Below are 19373 nucleotides of genomic sequence, written 5' to 3'. Positions count from 1 at the left end.
TCGCGGGGGAGGTGGGGGGGCGGCCCCTGCGGCGCCGAGCTCCTCCGTCCCCTTCCCCGTCGGCGGGGGCTCCCGCAAAGTTCCCGACTTCCGCTGGGCTCCCACCCCGTTGACCGTTTCAGATGGAAACCCATTCGCGGAGGGGAGGTGGGGGGGGGCGGGTTGCAGATGCCATAGGACCCACGCACGGTCCGGGCTTGAATCGGGCTCCTGGTAGAGACGAGGTGGGGTCCCCCCCACCCCCACCCCAGGCGCTGAGCAGGAAGCCGGCTAAGGGGGCATTCTTCGGGGCGAGGAGTGCTGGGGGGCGATGTCAAGTCACTACACCCCCTCAGCTTAGCTTCCAGCGGCAGACCTCTGGCCCCTCCGGGAGCAGCAACGGGGTCTTAACCGTGTGTGGAGTCCAGGAGGTCAGCACGGGGCCCGGCCCCAAGTGGATACTCCACAAATACATCATAACGCAGGCTAACATTTATCGAACATTTTATTTCGTGCCGGGTTTGGTCGCACAGTTAACTCGTTGAATCTTTACAGCAGCCCCTATGGGGGGGGGGGGGGAGACAATGGTTATCCCAATATCACAGGTGAGGAAAATAGCACAGAGTAAGTCCCCCCACGCACGGTCAGTTCCGCGGGATTCTCTGGGGGCCCCCTCAATCCCTGGGCCGAAGGGAACTAGATTGGAATTGCCAGGCGCTTTGGCACAGTGAACTGGGAGCAGGCGGGATGCCACATTGCGAGCGCTCCCTATTCCCTTCTCCAAGGACAGGACCACTTCCTCATTTTTAAAGAAATAGTGTTGGCAGCTCTTGTTCGGATGTGCTCGGAAGCCTTGACCCCATTCGCCATTGTAAGTGCTTTCTGCCAGCAGACCCAAGCCAAACACTGAATGTGACTTCAGGGAAACAAGGGAAAAGGGCAGAGAGTTTAATACTTTACATCTGAATGCTGCTTTAGACTTTCCAGGATACTTTCACCCTACATGATTTTGCTTGCTCTTTACAACAAACCTGTGGGGTACGCAGAACACAGTTTTAGCCACTGTTTCTGACGAATCTTTGGGGCTTAGTAGGGCTGGGAGATTTCTCTGATGTTGCCCAGATGGCTAGTGGCATGCCCCCGACACCTGTCCTTTGTCCTCTCTGCCACCCCCGGGCAGACTGTGGGAAAATAATATGGATTACAAGTATCCTTAGGATAATGTATAAAATAGAAGTCAGGCAAGGAAAAAAAATGGAGTCGGGCAAATACAATCATAGGGAATAGTTTTAAATGCCCGACCGAATTTTGCTTTCGCTAAAGGTCTTGAGTGCATGAAATATGTTTAACTAGTGGTAAGAATATTCCTTTTAGAGAATATCCTGAAAGTGTGTGGGGTCCCACCTGACCCGGGACCCAAATCCCTCAAATGGTCTTTGCATCTCTGGAAGGCAGGCAGCGTGATGGGTACAGATCACTCACAAATGTTCGGTAGGAACGTCTTTCCCCAGCTCTTGGGCTCCTGGGTACCTTCACAATGGAGACTGTGTCTTATAATCACATTACAAGCTGTAGCGCAAAGCCCGGCACATACATGTGATTAACAGATGCCATTTACTTCACTGATGGATGAGTGCCGTGCTCGCTGTGTGGGGGGAGCGAGGAAAGGTGAAGGCACACGGGGGTCAGGAATCCAGGGACCTCACTTCCATTTCCCAGCTCAGCTGGGCCACGTTCACCTCCCTGTGCGACTGTACTTCCTCTCTGCGATGAAGGCGCCATATGCAATGGTCTGAGAGGCCTTCGCCGTCTGAAGTCTGTGCAACCAGACTAGACTGACGGTGGACAATGGGGTGGGCTGTAGAACAGCTCCTCATCACATGTTTTGCAGAATGTGTCCAGGTGTAGACGCTGAGGTAGCTAAGTGTCCAAAGCATTAAAGATACACCTTGTTTATTTGGGCTTTTCTCTTTTATGCTTTATTTTACCTCGCTCAATGAATCCCGCCCCAGACCCATTATCATTTCACTCTGGCCTGGGCCAGCTCAGTGACATGGTGGGGAGGTAGACAGGCAGCTTTCCCCCTGACAGGTTCTCCTGACCATGCCACATGGTTTTTCATTTTCAACTCAAATGCTATCATTTCACCTTTCGGATGACAGAAGATGCCACAAAGCCACTGTCCAGAAGCTCTTTATGAAGAACCAGACATATTGTCCCTCTCATCAGAAATATTGTGTTCTGAGCGGTTGTGGAAAGGACGTAATCGGGCTTTAGGAGAGACACCCCAAACTACGGACTTTTAAAGGTGGAAGTGACCTTCAAGCTCATCTGGTCCAAGTGTTAAGTTTATATCGGGTCCAAATTCATTTCCCTAGCCAGCCACATCTGGTCCATTGACTGCTTGGGGCTTGGCCCTTCGTGATGTCAAATTCTACCTCGAAGAGCTGCCTGCTCTGTCCTGTTCACTTTGTTTCTGAACCTACTCCAGTCTCTCTCTCTCCAGACCTGTTGCAGCTTTGCAGTGACCGTGGCTTCAGGGCCTCCTCTCCTTCCTGTGGCCATAAAACACCCATTGACGCGGCCTGATTTGGCGTTAGCCTTTTCAGTGGCCGCCGTTGACTCAGACCGCGTACGTTATTAACAAAACCTCCTCAGTCCTCTTCCACACAAGCTGCTGGTAGGCCACATCTCCCCCGAACTGCAAATTGTACGATTGGTGTTTGGCCCCAAGTGTGGAAACTTAACATTTATCCCCGTTGAGAGATAGGCAGCTGTTCCAAACATCAGGGATCTTGCAACTTCAAGCAGATTCCAAGAGATCCAGGGACTGTGTCTTAAGCCTAGTACTTTGCTTTGAGCGGGGGAAATGCAGGGCCCTGGCCAGTCTGGTCTGGAAGCTGCCGTCGTTGGAGGAAGGCGCACCACGGGCAATGAATAAAAAGCAACAGTGAATAAGGGGCCCCAAGAGGGTACACAGGATCCCTGTAACCTGGGGGTGCTTCACGGAGGAGGTGCCCCTGGGCCTGTCCCAATTCTCTGCCCTCACCTGTCCTCAGCCAAGTAGCAATGTGTAGAAGATGGGGTGAGACAGGCAGACTGACCTTCCTTCGGCCGGAAACACAGAAGCACCACCCCCGGACTCATGAACCGCTCGTGGCTGGGGTTTGGGGAGAGGAATGAGGACAGGGGAGGCGGGGGCTACCTCGGGCGCAGTGGGAGGGAGACAGCGCGGGAGGAAGGACGTCCTGGTGCAGAGTGGAGATGACAGGAACACGTTTTTTTACTTTCCTTTTCTTGCTCTCATTCCTGTGTCTTATTAAGGGAAACACAAAGGGAAAATTGTGTTATTTGTTAAAAAATGTCAAAGTGTGTTTCCAGCGAGAGGAAGAAAAGCAGACACATTGCTGCCTAGACAGAGAAGGCCGTCTTCTGGCGGGGGCGGCCAGAGACCAGGGCGGTGGGGGGCACCGGGGCTGCGAACTCTGCTGACCCCTGGACTCTTTCCCCAGGACTCCCCCTGGTCCCGCACTCACGTTCAGGAACCGGGGCACCGGGTGCCTCGGAACTTTCTGGGGCAAAGGAGGCCATCCCAAACCAGCTGCTGGAATGGGAGGGGAGTCAGCTAACAAAGGCACCATTTACGGCCCCACATTCTTTGGATCTTGTCTAGAATCCTTTACGTGGCCCAGTCCGTCTCCCTGTTGGGACTGTGTGGTCCTTCAGAGAAGGACCCAGGTCAGACCCATCTGTGTTTCTCAACTGTGCCCAGCACCATGCATTCCATGAGCCAGAGCCCCAGCGAATGTTTGTCGACTAAACAGACAGTGCTCTTAAGTTTTAGTCCACCCCATGGCATAACTGGGTGTGCTAGAAAGAACATGCCTGGCTTGAGAAACACCAAGGTGTGAGTTCAAATCCCAGCTGTGACATTTGTTTCTTTTTTTTTTTTAAGCTTATTTATTTTGAGAGAGGGAGAGGGAGGGAGAAAGCAAGTGCAAGTAGGGGAGGGGCAGAGAGAGAGGGAGAGAGAGAGAAAATCCCAAGCAGGCTCTGAGCTGTCAGTGCAGAGCCGGATATAGGACTCGAACCCATGAACCGTGAAATCATGACCTGAGCTGAAACCAGGGATGCTTAACCAACAGCCACCCTGGCGCCCCCTAGCTGCGACATTTGTAAACTGTTAAAGCTTAGGTCCGTCAACTCCTCCCCCTCCCTGTTCCAGAGTCCTTATCTGTACAAGGAAAAGAATAATATTCTTCAAGAGTTAATAGAAGGGACGGATGCGAAACACCTAATAATCTGTCTGGTTTACTTAATGTTCAAATATCCTTTACGGCCCCAGCTAGCCTCCCCATGAATGAGCATAGTTCCTCAAGGAAAATCGTCCGGGCTTTGCCGTCATCTCATGAGCTAACAGGAGTCAGGCCAGCATTCGGATGGAGTTCACCTGTCTAGTGATGGCACCTAGACCTAGACATGTGCACCTAGACCTAGATGGCACAGGTCTAGACCTAGACATGTCTAGTCGCTGGGTAGTTGAGGTGTCTCGGTGCCCCGGATAGGCTGTGCCCTGTGACTGGGAGGGTGGCATTGCTGAGCAGTGAGAAGATGGGGCCCTGGGGCCTCACAGACCTGGGACTGATCAGTGACTCCGCCACTTATGGTGGCCTTGGGTACGTCCCGCCATCCCTTCAAGCCTCGGTTTCCTCATTTAATGGATCAAGGGAATAACTGGGGGCGGCATTTGTGCATGTTAACTGAAATAACACAACATACCTAGCATGGGAACAGGCACCCAGTAGGAGGTCTAGGAGCTGTTATCACCACCCTCGTCACCGCCAACCTCACCATCAGACAACAGGCACCTGTAGAACCACGTTGTACTTTGCTGAGTGGCCCCAGTACCTCGCGTTTGGGCGCAAGTGTCCAGAGAACGTGCCTTGAATTAAATGGAGCTGAACTGGATCGAAGACCACCTTTGGCGCTGAGTGAGGTTCAGGGGGAATCTGGCTCGTGATTCAACCTCCAACCTGAGGAGGGATGTCTCTCGGAAAAAAAAAAAAACCCCACGTGCTCGGTAACAAGTCCCCAGATGGCAGGCTTCCTGCACAAGCTTCTCACCTGTGGGCCCTGACAAGCCCCATCTTTGACATCTACACGTGATACTTCGCACCGAATACCGGGAGCCTGGCAACAATGGGAAGGGGGAGCGGTCGTCGCGGTCACGGTCACGGTCACGAGGAGTGAACTCCCCAGGCACCAGCACGGAGAGAGATCTGGAAGACGTGAGGTCTGCTAAAATCCTGAGCCTGCTTCACTGACTCCTATGCCCACCACACCGCAGTTGCTATGTAGCAAACGTGTCAGTGGATTTAGGCAGAAGTCCCTGAACACAACATCTGGTGGAGCCGTTGGAGGCCTGGCTACAGCTCCCTGCAGCACCGGGGCGCCCAGTGCTGGGGTTCAGCAGCTCAGAACGTGGCCCACGGGCAGACACCTCACAGCACAGAGAGCCGCCTCTGTGCTGAGCAGGTGCAGGGACGGCTTCTACCAACCCAGTAGCAAAGACCCCAGCTACTTCCGGGCGTTTTCGGGAAGGAAGGGGCCTCGTGCGTCTCCACCCACCAAGTACATTAAACCAGAGTGGCTGCTGAGAGGACAGCCCTCATCCCTGCCCCACACTCCCATCTCTTCCGATGGCTAGGCCACGTTTATCAAATGCCAATTTATTTACATAATATGCCCCACCTAGTTTCTAAAAAGGATTTGAGGTGACATACGAGTATTATCAGTATTGTAATAGGGTTTTTCTTTTAATTTTTTTAGTGTTTATTTTTAAGAGACAAAGACAAAGAGAGACAGCGTGCAAGTGGGGGAGGGGCAGAGAGAGAGAGGGAGACACAGAGTTAGAAGCAGGCTCCAGGCTCTGAGCTGTCAGCACAGAGCCTGACGTGGGACTTGAACCCACGAACCTCGAGATCATGACCTTGAGCCGAAGTCAGACGCTTAACCGACTGAGCCACCCAGGTGCCCTGTAATATGTTTTTTTTTCTTTTAATTAAAATTATACACTGGGAACAGAAGAGGAAATCATCCCCCAAAATAACTTGGGGACAATATTTTAATTGTGATAGAATGAATGTTAAGTGTCACCCCGAGTTTACAAGAGGAGACAGAAGAGCGAGGCCCTACAAGATTGCTATGATCACATCAAACTTTGTGTCAGTTATATTGACATGACCAGCTGGCCTGTGGAGAGACCCCACAATAAAAGAACACACATCGAATCCACGAAGGCAGAGATCAAATCGGAGAGCTCGTTCACAGCGTTGGAACAGTTTTACTTTTATATACTGACTGTATTTCTCCTCTTCCGAAAATAATTTCAGCTCACATGAAACTAAAGAGAGATTCAACAAACTGCAAAATCAGGAGGAGAGGAAACAGAGATGAAGATGTGCTAACTGTAAGAATGAATAGTGGCCTCCTGGGGGCAGAAATTACGTGTATTGCCTTGCTCCCCGTAGTTGGATCTAACATAGCTCTGAATACCTACTTGGCACCTGTTATGTGTGAATTTTGGAATAAGCCAATGAATACTGTGATTGGGAGTGAAATTTGCCTTTGGGCTTCCTAGTAGCCAGAGCAAAAAGGGATACCGCCACCCCACAGATATTTTTGCACGAGTGCTGGAGTTGCAACCGTGGCTTTGTCTGAGGAAGCAAAAGAGAAAGTGTATCCTTAGTCCTCATAGCTCTAGATGCCTTTGCCCAAGTGCATACATGGTGAACCTTTCCACCCCCATCCACAGCAGTGTCCTGCACAAAATGAATCCATTAATGAGATCAGTAAAAAAAAAAAAAAAAAAAATTCTTCGATGCATCTAAAGTATAATTATTCCCACCTTTCTTATCCCGTACATGATTTATCTACCACCCTCTTTGCACCTTGAATACTGGAGGGGGGAAAAAAAAAAAAAAAAACTTGTCAGGAGGCTTTTGAAAGTGATGGCGTTCCAGGCAGATTGCAGGGCTTGGGTGAAAGCATGAACGGCGAAAAGCTGGACGATCTCTACGGACGTAGGGAAGTAGGCCAGCCGGGAGGTTTGAATACTGGACCTCAGAGTTTATCGCTCACTCTGTAGGCCACTGGCCACCTTTGAACGTTTTGGACGAGAGTAAAATAATCAGGAATATGGTCTGAGTTGACAAGATGGTCTGGTAGCAGCGGGGCTGATAATTCAAAAAGAGAAAGAGGACGTAGAACAGATAAACTTTATCACTCTAGTATAAGCAAGAAATCCAGGGCCTGGACCAGGGCAGGGACAGCAGAAATGACATCGAGGGGGATGAATGTGAACGACCTCTCAGAAATCGAGCCAACAAAGTTCCACATTGTGAGGTGAGGGCAACAGAAGGAGAAGAGGAATCAAAGAAGCTTGGGGGAATGGTGGCCCCGGAACAGAAGAGGGAACAGCAGCAGGATGGGGTACCAGAAGTTTGGTGGCTTTTCACAGTGTTTTCACATTCATTATCTCATTGATTTCATCTGCCAGTAGAGAGATCCGCCCTGAACATCAGCCTGAAAAATACTCTGCCCCAGCCCTGGAGCTGCCAAGTTTCAGTGACTAAATCTTTGCCTCGGATCCTGCCGGTGACAGCAGGGCACCCGCTTGAGGTGTCTTGCCCGTTCCGGGCCGCGTGGAGTCCTCGCAAGGACTGAGCCATCCTGTCCTGGTTCTGTGCCAGCAGCAGCTAAGAGCCAGGTAGCGAAGCACTCCGGCCTGCGACGCTTGCCAGGAACATGATGGGTGTGCCCCAGTGGGTGTGCCCCAGGGTTCAGCCAGAGTCTCCTGGAACATCTGGGCAGGGTGGAGAGGCAGGAACACATCCATCACTTTCTTTAGCGACTCATCTTTCTTCCCACTGGGTAGCGGGCTTTGGCTTTGCCACTGACTCACTCCCAGGCCCAGGCAGTGGCTTCTCCCCCGGACAACAGGGCAGAGCACTGATCACCTCCTGGAGGCAGGACCTCCAGGAGAGGCCTCCACGTGTACCTGGCTGAGCCTCAGGGGGATGGGTCCACCGATTTCATAAAGAGAACAAACACTGATCTAGTTGCTAAAACGTCAGCCCTGCAAGGGACTCTGGGCACGCCTAGTCCAGCCCCCATTTGCCAGCCAAGGTGCCTCCAGTCTGTAGCCTCCACTGTCCCCATGCTGTCCTTGCCCCCCTGCTCACACACCGTCCCCAACTGACTTTCCAGGCCTCATCTCCCCCACTCCCCTTCTCTTCTCTGTCCTCGCCCACTCCACACCACACATGACCCCTGCCCCTAGAAGTCACCCTGACCTTGCCCAGATCCTGCAAGCACGCCCCTGTGCTTGGGCACAGACTGTGTCCTCAGCCAGGAGTCCCCTTCCCTTCCTCCTCTGGCCCATTGAATACCTACCTCTTCTGCTCCTAGACAGGTAATTAGCACTTCCTCTGGGTCCCTTCATGGGCTGTTTAGCATTTATCACTTGATATCACCAGTTTTCCTTTCGATGCCTGCCTCCTTCACTGGAAACACACACATCTGTGTCTTATGGAGCGTTGTGTCCTCAAAGGCTGGCAGAGCTGGGTCCTGCTGACAGGTGGGGAGGGAAGAAGGAAAAGGCAGATGCTGCTAAGGCTCACAATCCAGGGAACAAGGACAGGTGCAGTCAGGTGTCTCCCCCCACCCCCCAATTCTCCCCAACATCTACTAGGTATTCAGTTCTTGCTTTCCTTCCAGAACCTCCTTCCGTACATCAAAGAAAACACAACTGTAGATCCACTCCCCACTTTGTAACCCAAAAGGTAACACTGCTCTAAACTTTTTTTTCCCACAAAGCCCTTTAAAACCCTTCCGAGTTTCTCATATGTATCCTGTCTCCATTTGAGTCTCCAACTTAAATATCCAAGAGGCAAAAGAAACCACACACTGAATGTAAGTTAAAGCACACCGCCTCTTGCTTTTGAAAAAGACTGAGTTTCTGGGGAAACCATGTAAGAATCACATTGTCATTAAACCCATCATATTTTCAGTGCATTGAGGGAGGGGCGTTGCTTAAAGATATCTGGAGTGATTCCTTTTATCAGTGATGGAATGATCAGTGAATGCTACACTACTGTTCAAACTATGTATTAGGTTCAGATCAACACCCCAGTTTGTCGGAACCCAGCACCACACACGTAAGCGAGAACAAGTTTCCCCGTCTCGCTAGAAAAAGAGGTAGAATTTACAGCCAGAGTTTCTCCCACAGAAACCTGGCTGGCCCCACGGCCTGTGGGATCCCAGGGGCCGGATCCTGCAGGTACACGGGTACTTTCCGGGAATTGTAATAAGGTGAGCAGAAGCCGCTTCAATGATTTGAGCTCACAATGGCACCACCTAAGGACCTAAACTGTTGAAGACTGTATATCAAGGGTCAATCAGTTTTAGCCACGGGCCCAGTCCAACCCACTGCCTGTTTTTGGAAGGCTTGCAACCTAAGAATGATTTTCGCATTTTTAAACGATCTCATAAAATCAAAAGGAGAAGAACATTTCACGAGAGGCGACCGTCATGTGAAATTTAAATGTCAGTGTCACTAATAAAGTTGTATCTGAACACAGTCTGCTCTCCTGTTCCGTTACCATCCACGGCTACGATGGCAGAGTGGATCATTGAGACAGAGGCAGTAAGGTTGCAAACCTCAAGGGTCTACTCTCTGGGTCCCTTACAGAAAAAGTCTGTCCCCAGCCCTGCTTGAAAGGACATGGCAAGACCCAGAGCAGATGTCTAGATGAGATGGGCTTGTCTTTTAGGGTGTTGGGGTGTCTATAGCTGGCCAGGGAGGCCATGAGGTTCTTTTGAGCAGTGGATCAGATCAGATTGAAAGCGGTTGAGACTTTCATCCCTTTTGAAGAAAGGCATCGTCATCATCATGAACCAGTGCTGACAGCTCCCTCATGGACATCAGAGGATCAAACTGACTTTTCCTAGCCAATTCCCATGTCATTCCTGGAGTTCAAGGTGAGCAGGTGAAGTCCAGCCAACTGCAAGGTCACATTACCCTCCTGCAGGACCACAGGTGTCCACAAGGGGGCGGCAGCTCTCCTGTTTGCAGTTAGTCTGATGGCCTTCTCAAGTTAGGGGAGCAGCCCCAGAGACCTCTGTGCCTCGCTAGCCTCCACAGAACCTTCTCTCTAGACCGGTAGTCAAGAATGGGGCCTTCTTACCATGCAGGAACCACATAAGCCTCCTACCCCAGGCAGCCAGTCTGACATCTTGGTGGTTGATCATCAAACCTATTAGTCTTGAATATCAGCAATAAAAAAGAAAGAAAGAAAGAAAACAACAACAACAAAAAAAACTGGTTGAGTGTCTCTCACTTGTCCTTGTCTGCTCCTGACTCCCTCTGCCATTCCAGTCAAGCACTCTGTGCCAGATTTTAGCCTATGGTCTCTCAGCTCTCAAATCGCCTTTGCGATGCTGGGGCTAGGGTTTCACGCACCGGAGTTGTGTTTTTTTCCAGATGATTCCATGTGAGGCTCTGCTAGGTGAAGATGGTGGAAGAAGGGATTTACCTCCTGCAAGTTTGCCTCATTGGGCTCCCCCTCTGTCTGTGGCTCTGACGGAGGCCCCAGCAATGTTTCCTCACCCTGGTAATAGCAGTCCCTTCCCCCGATAGCAAGTGCAGCCCGCCCCCGTCCTCCCTAACACCACACAGCGATCTTCCCAGTGTCTGCTTCAGAGACACTAACACCAGCTGGTCATGTCCTATCCTCAGAGCTCTGAGCCCCAGGTCCACCAGGCCAATCCTCCAAGGTCCTAATTTTTATAAATTCCATCTTCTGCCCTTGGTCCCCCTAAGTCCTATGGGTGGTAGGGTCTCCTGTGATTGCTACATGTATTTATTTATTTATCTATCTATTTATTTAATTTTATTTTGAGAGAACACACACACATGCACGAGCAGAGGAGGGGCAGAGAGAGAGGGAGAGAGAGGATCCCAAGCGGGCTCTGCACTGTCAGCACAGAGCCCGATGCGGGGCTCGATCTCACAAACGGGGAGATCATGACCTGAGCCAGAAACAAGTGTCCGAGGCTCAACCAACTGGGCCACCCAGGCGCCCCTTACTACGTTTATGAAAACCTAGTGTTCTCCTCCTGCCTTTTCAGCGACCTAATTGACAATGCTATGCCTGGTTAACTATTCTTTATGTTAGATTCTCACTGTTTAAAGTAACTAGGGCGGCTTCTGTTCCCCAACTGGACTCTAACTGATACCCAACTTTTCTCTCCAAAACTAACAAGAGATTCTTGGATTACGGATGCTCCTAGAGCCGACCTGGAAAATTAAGTCTATAAACACCTCATGCACACGTACAGGTAAAGACACTGGGCCATTCTGCACTTGTGCCTGCTGGGAGGGGGGGGCGGAGAGGCGGACTCTCACCCAGTCCCTCAACCCCATAGTCCAGACAAAGGAACCGGGAAAATGAAAGTACCCAGTGCCCCACAGTGGCCTGGTGAGAGAGAGCCGGACCCTTCACAGATCTTCTCAATTGTGTCTGGTCTGGCAGAGAACAATCCTCAGACACAAATTCTTTCCAGACAGCAAGATGCCTGGGAAAAGAGAAGCCACGTGGAGCACAAGAGAAGGGAGCACAGCACGCCCTACCTGCTCAGAGCTGTTTAAAAATGATTGAGGGCTCCCAATCAAGAAAGTCCACCCTGCGAAGAAAGAAGACGCCTTCATGTTGGGAGCTGATTGTGCAGCCGATGGGATCCCAGTACAGATGATCTTCTAGTGGGAAAAACTCACCTTAAAAATTAAAATGCCTGGCGGCAGATTTGGACCCGTGCAGGGGGCCGAGCGGGACGAGAAGCGGGCGGGCACGTTGGAGGGAGAAAGAAGGTTGATGGTCCAACGTGTCTCTCTCTGCTCAACACGGAGCTGGACCCTGGGCGGACCAACAGCGCCTCCTCAGGACCCCCTGAATGACACAGAGCGCTGGCCACGGCGTTTAGAAAACAGAACCTCGTCCCCGCCGTCACCGGGAAGCACAGATTCGGCCCAGTTACTTTACTGGGATTCCCTTTAACAAAGTGTCTGCCCTCCTTTCCCAGAATGCCACGGACCCAGACCCGGCAGGCCCTGGCCGTTGCCGTGAACTCGGGCGCCCCCTGGCGGCCAGAGCCTGAAAGGCACGAGGGTCGTGTTCGCCGCCTCCACGCCCACCTGCGTGCACAGCCGTGTTGGAGACTTACTTTTACCTACATCTTTCTGTCCTCTTTCCACATTCCTATGGGGCTAAGCCAAGGTCAGCACCCTCGTCCCCCTCTCTGATTTTTATATCCAGCTCTTTCTTCATGTGGCCGCTGCCCGGCTTGACCCGCCTCAGTCCCCTTTGAGTCGGAAGGCTGCCTGCTTAACCCAGTGAAACCTTGGTTCCTCAAACTACCAGGCGTAGCTCTTGGCGGAAGTGACTGTGAGTATTGGAGGGGAGGGTGGGCCTGGGGAAGGGGGGGGGGGGTCTCTTCCAACTCTCAGACCACCTGGGTGTAGAGGCCCGGAGGAAGAAAACCAGTCCTAGGAACGAGGGCACGGAAACGAACTACTTTGGACAGATCGTTGCCGGCCACTCCTCCAGCTGACCTCAGGCTGCCGGATGCCAGGACCCCAGAAGCGAACTGGTCAACCGCGCTCACCTCTTCTGGGGACCGCAGACCAGAGTTCGGAAGACGTGTGTGTCTGAACAAACACAATCCATGTCTAGCAGACGTAGATACGGATTCCTGCTTTCAAGAATTCACCTCATTTCCTAATGAACTATAAGAACTCAGCTTCCTTGCTTTGGTCTCCTCCCCCCCAAGAAACTTTGCAGGGGATGCAAATAGTTTTTGAGAACCTCTCTGCCCTTCCTCTGTCTACCCTCTTTTCCCTACCTGTCAACACCCAGGGTGCAAGCGTGAGGGGAGGTCAGATCAAGGCAGGGCGGGCATGGTCAGGACTGAAAGGGCAGGAATTACTAGGGGTGCATCTCCCAGCTCTCGTGCCAGGGTCCGCTGACAAGGAGATCTCTTGGAAACCGGGAGGCACATTCTCCTGAAGCCAACCGACTTCCCAGATGGCAAAGAGGAGGCCTCCACACCATCCCACCCGACCCCCCCCCCCCCACCCACATACACTTGCTCCCATGGACGACACAGCTAACTGATCACCTCGGTCAGCTGAGACACCATTCCAATTCCTGCTCCACAGCGAGCTCCAAACAGCCACTTCAAATCAATCGGGTTTGACAAAGGAGACAAAACCTTCTTCTGGTCCTGCGTATTTTAAAACATAAACATAAATATGCGATTTATTGTCATCTGGAACATTCATTCTTCCCCAGCTGCTTAACTCCGACCGTGTAAGTATTTCATAGCCCTCCCCGCCTTTTGAAAATTTGAGCCTCTTAGTCCCTTCAGTATGTTCTTGAACATGATCTCTCACCTCAGGGCCTTTGCACTTACTTCCCTTCTGCCCGTCTTGCTCATTTCCTGGACACCTTCCTGCCTCATGTCTCCACTTCTTTAGGTTTCTGTTCAGTCACTGCTTTATCAGAGAAGGTGTCCCTGGCCCCTCTCTAGATAAACAAACACCCTCTGCTTCCAGCCTCACTCGGCGTCTGCTGCCCCAGTTCTCCTTCATGGCATTTATCACCAGCAGACTGATCACTCAGTTATTAGTGAGTTGATTTTTTTGTTTCCACTACCAGAACGTAAGGACCGTAGATCAGGGGCTGTTTTGCTTCTTGCTGTGTCTACAGCGCCCAGAGGGAGCCATCAATAAACACTTGCTTCGTGAATGAAGGAATGCGTCCATAAATAAACAAATAAAGAATTTGCGATGGAAAACTTCTGAAAGGGAACCACCTGTTCTCTGCCCAGAGAGGCTTGCAACAAAGACAAGGTGTCGAAAGTAGACAACCTCTGAATAGGTGCTCCCCACGCAAAGCTCATAGGAGGAAGTTGATCGTAAATGGAAACACTCCTGTTCCCTTTTACTGATATAAACACCATGTTGGACAGTATATGCCAAGATACAGAGAATATCCCCTCCGCACGTATAAAATGCCTCACCAACTCAGACTCATTGGAAATAAGGCAAAAGTGAACTACTGGAAAGTTCAGACTATTAAAGTTGTTAATGAAATACACTTTTATTATTTTCAAATCCGGGGGCACTTTCCTTATTCAACATTTGGACACTTAATAGCTCAATTGAATCTAATTCATCTCAACTGCCCCCCCCCCCCCCCCCCCCCCGGCCAAAGCCACAAACCCAGAAGTAATCAAAGAGTCCTTCAGGCATCAGCAGCAATGGGGCTGAGGCTGAAAATATCCAAAAATAGCCCAAACCAGGAAATTTGCTGAGATTCAGTTATTCTGCTAACCAAAAGAAAGTGGGACTCGCACTGACAATCGATGCCTATAGAAGTGAAACTCTGCCAACATCCAAGTCGAGAAGAACGGGAGGAAACAGATATAATAATAATCATATCAAACAACATCAACAGCCAATATTTATTGAGCACTTACTACATGACAGGCCTGACTCCAATTGCTGTACATGTATTACTTATCTAATCCGTACAACCACCAACTCAGGTAGGTATAATCATGTCCTCATTTCACAGATGAGGACACGGACACAGACAATACAATAATGAAGGGAAAAAAAAACAGAGAACAAGGAACCAAATTTTAGGCGGTTATGACCCTGGAGAGCAGAGGAGACCGAGTGGGAAGAGAAATGAAAGACACCGACAGAGAGCTCAGAGCCGGGCACTGGGTGCGGGCATGCCTCAGTAACTCAGGGCACCTCTGTCCTGTGAGACAGGTCGGTGATGAGGCTGTAGGTGAGCCCCGCTCCCATAAAACCTCCAGCGCGATTACCAAGGAGGGAGGGGACTCCATTTGAATCTTCATGAGCCAATTGCCCAGAAAACTCGCTGGTCTAGAATTTCTCATCTAGATGTATTGACAACTCACGTTATCGCAGAAGCTGCTTTAAATTTTTGAATCATCGGAACCAACACATGTTGTTTTGTGCAAATACCTTGGAGAGGCCTCCAACGTTACCTGTGCTCAAGGAGTTTAAGCAATCCCCGCAATAAATCTGTTCTCACCATCCACCTGCATTTTCTTTCCTTTTTTCCCTGTGGATGGGGTTTCACATTGGCACACTTGGGCAGGATCGCGGGTTCGGAGTCAGGAGACCCCGTGCAGGTGCGTGCATTTCTCCCTCAAACCCCGGCCGTGCGCCATCCTCCAGTAGCTGATACCTGGTCTGCACCCGGGAACCACACGCACAAGTGAGTCCCCCCCCCCCCCCCCAGCTCTGGAGGGAGCGCGGGCAGGGGCGGGGTGGTAACTCGGGGTTTACGACCTTTTCCACTCACACATAAAATCTGTCAGCGCTCAGCCTGGAATCGTAAGCAAGACAAGTGAAACTTTCTAGGTTGCCACGGTTCTTTCCAAGGGGTGCGTTCGCAGCCAATGGGATACTCGGGCTACAGTTCCTGGAAAATGTCTTAAACAACCCCTAAAAGAAGCCAGCTTGCCTCGTGCGTTGTATCAACTCTCCCACTGTATGAGTGGAAATTGAGACTTTATGGAGTTTTTATATGCTGTAATATTTTTTTTCAAATAAATCTCTCCTATAAATCCAAAATAAACCCAAGACAACTCACCCCCCGGCCCCCCCGGCCCCAACGCCCTTATGTCTGGCCCCTGGCCTGCTGAACATTCTTGCCCAGGCCTGATTTTTTTTCCTCCAGGTTTCATTGAGTAACTCGTGAGACGGCTCTCCGTGATTCTTGCCATTCACAAGTCGGTCTCAGCTGTTCCTCTGATGTAAAGTGTGGCCCCAACGGACCCCCCTAAGCCCAGCCTCTCACTGCCACAGCCCCCAAGCACTCCGACCTCAGAGCAGACCCCAACCTAAAATATTTCCGCTTGCTCTCAGGACACAGTAAGCGCAGACAGGTCTGCCGTGCGACGGGGTCTCTGGTGGCTACAGGAGCCCAGCAGGGCCTCAATCTTCCTGGTGGGGATGCCAGACGGAGTCCCTCTCCAGCCACCAGCCAGGATTTGGGATTTGCCCTCCCACGGCGCCCACCGGTGCAGCTGAGTCGGCTCATGGGTATCCCAGGTGGTTGCCCCTTGGTACCCAGATGCACAGACGTTTTCCCAGAGGTCTGTGTTTCTTTTTCAGATCCTATGAGCTTGGGGTGTCACCGCCCACTGCCCCTTCCAGTGGCACATGGCCTTTGCCCTGCAGTCTGTCTTCTTCAGGTGGCCTGGCAGAGGCCAAGAGAGCCTCGTGCGCTCCCCAGAGCCCCGCGAGCCCCGCTGTGGACCCCCAAACTCGCGCAACCTCCAAAAGACAAAGCCAAATGAAGTCCTGCGTTCGGGCTTCCCGTGGACCCCACATCGGTGACGTTTTGCATCAGTGCAAACCTCTGCACGGGATGTCAGTCACCTCAGGTTAACAATGGTTCGACGGTTAAGAGCAGCGCGGTCTAGGACACATTGTTTTTCCTCCCATCTACCTTCTCTGTGAGCACCAGTTTTTCACAGAGCCGCATGGCCCTCAGAAAGAAAAACATGGTTCCTTGATAAAAAGCAAGAGAGTTTAGATGTGATATGAACGGATCTCCCGTATTTTTTTAAAGTTTAAAACAATGCGTAATGGTTTGCTCCAAGCGTGTGTCGTTTAAGAGTGATACTTAATATTTAGCAAATTGACCCGGAACAAATTGAGTGGGAAGGTCCACAGTCCAGCTCTGTGCACGTCTGTCATCGACTTGCTCCCCTCCATCCACAGGAGGGGGAGGCCGGCACAGCCTCCCCTTTTGCTGACCGGCTGTCAGTCACCAGAGAGCAAAGCACCAGGCCTCAGACTTGGCATGTTCCCTCAGGAAAGCTCCCAGCGGGAAATTTTAGAAGTTCATATTTTCCCTCACCCTGGGAGATGCGCAAAGGCCAGACACAGCAGTTTCGGTCTTTCAGGTGAGAAAACTCAGCTCCCGGGAGTGAAATCCCCTTGGAATTTCCAGCTACCCGAAGGCCTGAACGCAGGGTTGCGAGTTCTGTCTGTGAAAACCAGTCCTCTGGGCGCGATCGTCTGATAGATTTCTCAGACTCCCTTTAGAGACATCAGGGGTGACCATCAGCCCCACAGGAGAGGGGTCACCGACATATTTCAAGAATTCTCACAAGTTAATTGGAAGAGGAAGTCACCCAAACTGATCACAAGATAAGCCTGACAACAATTAGATATTGTTTCCTTTTAAGTCAGCCGCACCAGCAGAAACCTCACCTTGCTGGGAGGTATCAGCCCTGCTGCGCCCCGTGGAAAGCAGAGAAGGAGAGGAGAGGGGATGGTTTAGGCAAAGGAGCCCTTGATCCCATCCACCTCCGCGGTGCGCCCCACCCCCACCGTAGTAGCTGGCCACGCCCACCCACCTGTTCAGTAAGTACAGGCAGGGTCTGTGGCTTCCGGTGAGACGGCCCAGGGGGCTCCGAGGATGTCTCCCGCCAGCCCTCGCCCTCAAGCAGCCTACAGACCGCTGGGTGAGCCGGCCAAGGCAAGCGGAGGTTTCTGGAAGGTGCCTTGCAGGCTTGGAGATAAGCACTGGTGTGGTGGAAAACCCCCGGGGCAGTGACGACAGATAAGACCTAGTCACAAAGTGTGCCACTGAGTCATTCCCAAGTAGCATACAATGACGCTCCCGGAGAAGATGGTCAAAAGTTTTTTTAAAAATGGGGCGCCTGGGAGCGCCTGGGGGGCTTGGTCCATTAAGCTTCTGGCTTCAGCTCAGCTCATGATCCCACGGTCCGTGGGTTCGAGCCCCGCGTCGGGCTCTGTGCTGACAGCTCAAGAGCCTGGAGCCTGTTTCGGATTCTGTGTTTCCCTCTCTCTCTGCTCCTCCCCCGCTCATGTTCAGTCTCTCTCTCTCTCTAAAAATAAATAAATATTTTTAAAAAGAAGAAGAAGAAGAAGAAGAAGAAGAAGAAGAAAGAGAGAGAAAGAAAGAAAGAAAGAAAGAAAGAAAAAATGGTCAAGGAATCCCTGAAACGTGGCTGTATCTTCTATAGAGCACTTTTGCACTAAAATTTCTTCCCTGGTATTATGTCTCCGCTTTTCAACTGTCCTATCCATCCACTTGAATTTTACAAGCCTATTAGGCAAGGCTTTCTACTTTTGTGGTTTTTATTGTGCTTTGTTTGTTGCTGCTTTTGAAAACATGAAAAGAGTTTTATTTTTGTTGGCCTCTAACACTGCGCAGAGTCAGTGGAAAACAGTGTCACAGACGGTTCTAAACTATGGCAACATGCAAACCCCTGGTCGGGACAAGTCAGCGCGGGGTTGCAAGAATGTTTGAGAAGGCAATCGCCTGCTGCCTCCCTCCAAACCCCCTAACGCAGGGCTGGAGCACACTCGTACTCCTAATTAATAATGTTAAATGCTAGTATCGTATAATGCACATTGCAAGCGCCTATCCTGCATCCGACAGCAAACCAGTAAGGAGGGCGGGTGCTCTGACTCCCGTTTTACAGAACAGGAAACTGAGGCTTAGGTAAATTGTGGCTGGTGGCCCATGTGCTCGCCCCCGCCCCTGCGCCCCGCGCGCGCGCGCGCGCGCGCGCGCACAGGCACCGGCTCCGGGGGCTCCCGCTGCGGGGACGGGGACGGGGACCGGGCGGGGGAGGGCGCTGGCGGGACCCTGCTCCCCCCTCCCCGGGGGCGCGCGGGCCCGCCCGGACCGCTGGTCCCTTAGCACGCGGCGTTAGATAATCTCCGGGACAGCCAAGGCGCAATCCCTGCCAAACCGCAGGGAGGGGCGAGGCCGGTGGAGGGAGGGGGCTGGGAACTGTTTGCTGTTGCTTTTTTCTGAATTAAAAGAAAACTGGGGAACGGAGCAAGCGAGGGAGCAAAGTTCAAGGGAGAATCTGGCAACTCACCTTGGGCAGACCCCTGGCCTGCTTCCAGAACTCTCTCTTGGAATGGGTGAGGCCGCCGAGTGTGTGATGAGTGCTTAGTGAGTATTCATTGTGGATGATGGATGACTGGCCTGGAATTCGTCCACACCACAAATTTGTTCCTCTGTACACCCAGGCAACCAAGAAGCCAAAAGAGGTGGGGGGATCGGGTGCCGCTTTAATGGCAGTCTCCCTAGGCTGCTGGCACCCGGGCCTCCCAAGCCCTGGACCCCGCCCTCCCGCATTGTCTCTGCCTCTACTCTTTCCTTTCCTGGGCCCTAGAAGCACAGCCCCCAGTGACCCTTTCCTCTCCAAGTGCCAGCGGGCGCTCCTAGAACAGTCCCAAC

The 19373-nt window shown here is 51.7% G+C and overlaps 1 long non-coding RNA gene across 6 annotated transcripts; it reads right to left on the bottom strand.

The window, feature by feature from the left end:
- Positions 1-466: 466 nt before the first annotated feature.
- LOC132686577 (uncharacterized) lies at positions 467-17666 on the bottom strand. 6 transcript variants are annotated; one of them, XR_009613779.3, is made up of 8 exons: positions 17509-17666; positions 13216-13320; positions 11816-11987; positions 11672-11724; positions 8434-8607; positions 5104-5258; positions 4759-4847; positions 467-3294 (listed from the first exon to the last, which is right to left on the bottom strand). It is a non-coding gene; the product is annotated as an uncharacterized LOC132686577 (long non-coding RNA). The 6 variants fall into 6 exon arrangements; XR_009613776.3 differs by lacking the exon at positions 5104-5258 and having other exon boundaries at positions 467-2879; positions 3029-3294; positions 4759-5026; XR_009613775.3 differs by lacking the exon at positions 5104-5258 and having other exon boundaries at positions 467-2879; positions 3185-3294; positions 4759-5026.
- Positions 17667-19373: the final 1707 nt, after the last annotated feature.

This window comes from Panthera onca, chromosome F1 (genome assembly GCF_046562875.1).
Source record: "Panthera onca isolate mPanOnc1 chromosome F1, mPanOnc1 haplotype 2, whole genome shotgun sequence".
Taxonomy (NCBI): Eukaryota; Metazoa; Chordata; class Mammalia; order Carnivora; family Felidae; genus Panthera; species Panthera onca.
Note: the sequence above shows the minus strand (reverse complement) of the source record. Positions and strands in the feature narration are given on the sequence as shown.